Source organism: Lonchura striata, chromosome 1 (assembly GCF_050655825.1).
Source record: "Lonchura striata isolate lonStrDom1 chromosome 1, ASM5065582v1, whole genome shotgun sequence".
Taxonomy (NCBI): domain Eukaryota; kingdom Metazoa; phylum Chordata; class Aves; order Passeriformes; family Estrildidae; genus Lonchura; species Lonchura striata.
The window spans coordinates 72,633,694-72,639,693 of NC_140703.1; positions in this window are offsets into that span (position 1 = coordinate 72,633,694).

A 6,000-nucleotide genomic window follows, 5' to 3' on the forward strand; every position below is an offset into this window, starting at 1 on the left:
TGTCAATGCTCAAGCCATGTGAACATCATTTAGTAAATCCTCCAGATGAAGAGAAACATGTCGTTGAAAGACTCAGGTGCTGTTTTTGTGGGTGATTTTTGCAATTGTTACAGATAGAAAATGAAGTGCAAAACCACTGCATGAAGCTTTCAGCCATGGTGGAAAAGCTACATGGAAATAACAGTCCTCAAGCCTGTGAGCAATACACTTCCCAGGCACCTTTGGATGGACCAATGGACCCTCAGGAGGTTACAGCTTCTCTCCGCTGTTGTGGAGGGCCTGAGGGTGAGGTTAGAAATCTAACATGGATGACTACAGGTGGTGAAACAGATGTAATGCTAACAGCTTAACCCCATTCACAGTGATGTGAACTGGAGTTACTCAGCTGCTCTCAGTGAAATCCAGATTGGGCATGTGCCTATTACTTAGTTTATCTACAGCTAAATCCACCAATCTTTATCTTCACCTCCAAGAAATGAAACCAAGTTATATAACAATAATACCCATTGTTCACTGAGTACTAACAATATGCCCTGCTTGGCTACTGTACAGAATGAGGCTAAGCCTAGCACTTTTCCAAGAAATGTATGTAAAAAAATAAATAAGTAATTTTAATGCCCCCAATGGTAAGCTGAAAAAACAACAATGTCTGCCAAGCAAAAGAAGGATGAAGTTGATGCAGGAAAATAAGTCAGGGACATTTAAGAGAACATAACAAGTAACAGAAAATACATAAATGAAAAAGTAACTCAAAGCATATGATAGCAGAAAGATGTTATGTTGTAACCATGGTGGTGTTTAATTATCTTTTATTTTCTTTTATTATTATCTTCTATTGTGTACATATTACAGGTATGCACAAATCCTAAGTCTTCATCACGTGCTGTTGTACCAGATTTGCAGTAATTGCATCTATTTGTACTCAACAAACTAAATGGCAGAGACAGGAACTTTGAAAAAATCTGTTTTCACACATCGGATATTTATTCTGGTTTTCTGTTAGTACTTTTCTATTTCTGCAGAAGAAGCAATCTCTCACAACACACAACTTCTGACACCCTTGTTGAGTGATTTATGTGATGACCCACAAATGCCTTCCAAATAAAGTGTATTGCAGTTGCTGTTAGATGAGTATTTGTTCCTCTGAAGAATTTGGTGTACTTTGGTCAGAGGCAGAGGGAGGAAGTGTAGCAGATCCAGGTTATACCTATGCTAAAACTACAGGGCACTGGACTTTTAATTCAGATCAGATAGGTGCTTTCAAAGCAGAACTCCCAGTCATTCCTATTTACTGCATTTTGTCCTGCATGACACAGTGCACTTGTTCTTGGGTCTATGAGATCAGATTAGCCTTATTCCAAAGTAAATCACCTTAGAAGACACATATAGTAGTCTCAAAACCAGGCTTAACAGGAGCTTGTCCCATAACATTGGTTACTAACTTAAACACAACCTCTATTGAAAACTGGGGAAAAAATAGTTTGTGCTATATTTCTGTTTAGCTTCAGGGAAATTATACATAATCTCTGTCCTAAGATATAAACATATATCTGTTCCAGGAAGAAATCCTGAACAGGTAAGTGTGGCTTGATCTTACCCGAACACAATTAGGCATGTTGCAAGAGTCATTACACAACCACTGTAATCTGGAGCTTTTCTGAGCACTAAATCTCAGATTTATTTTCCACTTAATTTGGTATTTAGTGAACTGCTCCTTATGGTGCACCATCTTCCATTTTCAGTAACTGGAAAATACATATATGCTTCAGACCTGGACTGCTGGAATGTCAGGACACCATGTAGCACAGTGATTATATCAACACCTCCCCTTACTTCTGAGCATGGTTTCCATTTTCATATCACTGCTGGCAGCATCTTGCCATGCTTTGATTTTCCTTGGCAGAGGGCAAGTGCAGCATGGGTGAGCTTGGTGCAGTAGCCCAGCCTCCTCTACTGCCAGGAGAAGTCCCTGTTCAGCGGAGCACACCCTTCTCCACCCCATGGCATGGCTGTGGTTCCAGCATTTTGGCTCCCACAAAACCATGTCTAATGCTTTCCTTCTGCAAAACAAACCATAAGTCCTGAACGTTTTCTGGAAGCAATTAAAAGAGCAGATAAGTGGGAGTGATGGCAATAATTTACCTGGTCTTGTGAATGTCTTGATTATAGTACAAGTCAAGGCATAGCCCAGAGTGAAAGACCTGCACGTGTGTATGGTAAAATTTCTGGGAATAACTGGAGGAGCTACTGATGTAAAATTAGCAGATTTGGATCTATCCTCACTGGAATAAAGTGTCCCTTTTAGCTAATACTCACTTTGCATTGTTTAGAGGATGAGCACTTCATTTTCAGCTCTTGTAGCAACACAGTGTTATGGCGCCCATGCAAGGAGTAGGATGTTATATTTCTGTATCTTGGAAATTTTTGTATTTGTTTTGTCAACAAGTGAAGAAAGAAAATAAAAGGTGTTTAGATTCACAGGTATATTTATTTTCACTAAACAAGAATATCAGTGTCTTATATCAGTGTCTTATCAAACAAGTTCCTGTCATTGCAGGTATGCACTAAAGAAAAAAAATGTGTTCAGACAAATCTGCATCAAAAGGTTAACAAGATATAAATGATCTTAGGAGAGGTACTCTTCCCCACTGCTGCAGAGATTGGCATGAAGTAAAGCAGTTGCTCCCTTTGAAGCACTGCCAACATAAATAACTCAGAGTAAGAATTTTGGTTTTCATAACAAATGCTGAAATGCAAGAGAACTATGCATTGATGAATATACTATATGGCTCAGTGGGACTAGACAACTCAGGTAGGTTTTAGCTACAGTATAAACAAAATACCTTCCAAATAATTTTTTTAATGTAAAAGGTGTCAATTATGTAAAATGATTCCATGATAATAACAATAGAATTCAAAGGCAGATTTGTGTCTTTCAAACCCATCCAGACTTTAGACTTCTTCAGCTTTAGAAGGGAAAGATCTCACCTGCAAAAACAATTGTGGAGCACAGAAGCCCAGCTTTTCTCAGCAACCATCTGCACAGATTATTCATTCTCCTGTCTCTTGTTTGTTCTGATCCATCTCTGATTTCCACCCGAGTACCTTTAAAACAATTTTTCTCCTTTCTTCTTCACTTGGGGAGAATGAAGAAAGATAAATCAAGTAACTGTTTGACTTTTCTAGCCTCCCAGAAGATACCAAACACTAACATGAGAGCAGTTATACAAATTCCCAGAGAGAAAAATAAGACTGTCCAATGCCCTGCAGTGTATGGGAGAGTAGCTCCTTCTGCTGCAAGAGTGACTGGTGTCCACCACCAGACTGGTCAGAGCATATCAGCAGAGGCAGTTTTGTGCTGCTGTGATCATATGATTAACACACATATATGCTCACTTTCAGGCAGATGCAGAAGCATTCAGGTCCACATTACCTTTAAGGGCCTGGTCCCCATCAAAGGGACTGCAGTGAATCTGACACCAGTGGGGCTGGATGCTCAGGGATGTTTACAGGTGTCACCTCTGTGGGTGCTCATGAAACAGGGAAATCTCCAAAGACTTTTAATTCTTTTCCTCCACACAATGACCAGTGAAAAGGTACACAAGGTTATTCATTCTCTCCGTGTCTTTCTTTGCAAAAGGCATAGGAGACCATATTGCTATGTGGAGAATGGTACACACCCCTGACACAGACCAGCACAAGTTCCTGGTACATGTGAGCATGGCTCTGTCCAGTTCCAGGCAACAGGGCAGTTGTATTTGGATTTCCTCCAGGGCACGTCTCCTAGACATCAAGATGATTTAGCAAGAACATCCCATATCCAAAGATTACAGACCAAACTAAATAAAGCCCCTGTGTGGGTGTGCAAAGCCCAAAACACTGCAGAAGCAAGAGGTTTCTGTTGCATTTCTCTGTATGGGCGTATGTGTTGTATGAGTCTGTGAGGCCCAAATCTACAGGAAAGGACAAACATATTTAGAACCCATCTTCAGAAAGCCCACATAAGGAGTTGCACTGCGTATCACAGCCCCACAAGCTGTGTCTGGGGAAGGATGAGTATTTTTGCATGTTGTTTTGCAGGCAGAGACAATGGCTGGGGCTGAAGGAAAGAGGTTATGGACAGACAACACACTCTCCTAAGCCCCAGCTTCTCACTGTCTGCACAACCTCCTCCCTGGTGACACTTGGCAGTCCTGGCTCTGGAGTGCTATGAATAGAGCAATTGGTTCGTGCTGGGTGGAGTATGTCCATATATTCCAACTGCAACACCATGCTCCCATCAAGAGTAAACTTTAGGTCCCCTGAAAAACACATTCTCCTCTCAGTTTTTTGTAAACTATCCAGTGGAGTTAGTATGACTAGCCTGGTGATGGAAAGACACTGGTAGCATCAAGTTCACAAGAGAATAACACAGGAGATTGTTTAAACCGTACAGCAGGAAGCAGGATTCCTATTGTTTATACGTGTTGTAGCATATGAATGAACTGAACTGAATGTATCATGGTGCCTCTTTTATTCCCTTACCTGACTTTCCTGACCTATGTGCTTGTACAACTGCAGCCAAACAGGTGAGTAAAATGTTTGCAGGTTCAGCCCCATCTAGTAAAGCAGGCTACTAAGCATTTATTAAAAGGCTGCACTGGAACTAAAAAAGAAAGTTTGCTGTCAAAGATAAATAGCAAAGGGAAAAAAAATCTTGAAAATAGAAGGAGCAAGTTTCTACATGTGCTTGTTTTGCTAGGAGTGCACCACTTGTGAAATTCATATTTCTTGATGACCACTCTGCTGACAGCTCTTTTGGAAAGGTAAACAGATCATCCTGCTCCTGAACACGGGAAAATAAAATCTGTCTTTACATTTACTCATGCTTGTTTCTAAAATTTTCAGCTGCTTACTCAGGTCTCAAGTATTTGTAGAGCCAGATGAAAAGCAGATTGATGGAACACATTTGCTCTACACAAATTTTAATTGCTGCTTTGATGGGCATATCAGAGGAGGTCAGGAGAAGTGAAATGAGCTATTACTTGGGTGGTCTCTCTCAACTGAACCTCAAGCATACAATCCCTCTTATCTCCATTGAAGTGGGGCAAGAAAGATTTACAAGGCGGCCAGGATCTGAACGAGCTGAAGCCTGGAGATCCTGACTGTTGCAAAATGCTCCCTATACCTCAGTGTTAAAGTTTAACAGCAGGTCTTGTGGTGTGCTTCACACTCTCACAGGGAAAGCACATGGGCAGCTCATGCACTGCCCAAACACCCTCAGCAACTCTGCCAGATATAAGTACCTACAGAAAAGCACCATGGAGCCAGCTGCTGTGAATCAGGGGAGCTCCTCTGTTCTCAGGGGAGCTCTGCAGATTAGCACAACTGAAGATATTGCCTAATGCTGTTCTATCTAGAATGTACTTATTTCAAGTTTAATTTCTGAAAGTTAAGTGGACAAGAAAACCCAAACCACTCACATCCAAGCTGTCTTGTTTGGTCAGGAGAAACAGTAACTTAGAAAAATGCAAGCATGACCTTTAATGAGGTTTAGCAGATCTGTTTAGGATTTGGATATCACTAGGAGAACCCATCTCATAGAGCACTTCCCTGAGCCTGTTTCTCTGCTCTCATTGTAAACACACAGAGCTGAATCACTCCCACATTGCTGCACTGTTATTGTGGTACCGGGGCAAAAATATTTGGCAGGCATTTCAAAGTAAATGCTTCAGATGGAATGACGGCAGCCGAGGAGCAGAATGCCAAGATTGAGGAAAGTGTGTGCTCTGCTATGCAGGGAAGCTTTTTGGAAGAAATGATAAAAAAAAGGTTTAGTAAAATTTTAACATAATTGCTATTAATTTTTGCTAGAAATAAGGCATGAAAGTGGTCAATACTTGATGTGCAGTATTTAAAGGATTGTTTAGAATATTAGGCACACAAGAATAAAAATTTCCTATCTGAAGAAAATGCGGGCAGTTAATTAATCAATACTATAAAGAATATTCATTCCACTTG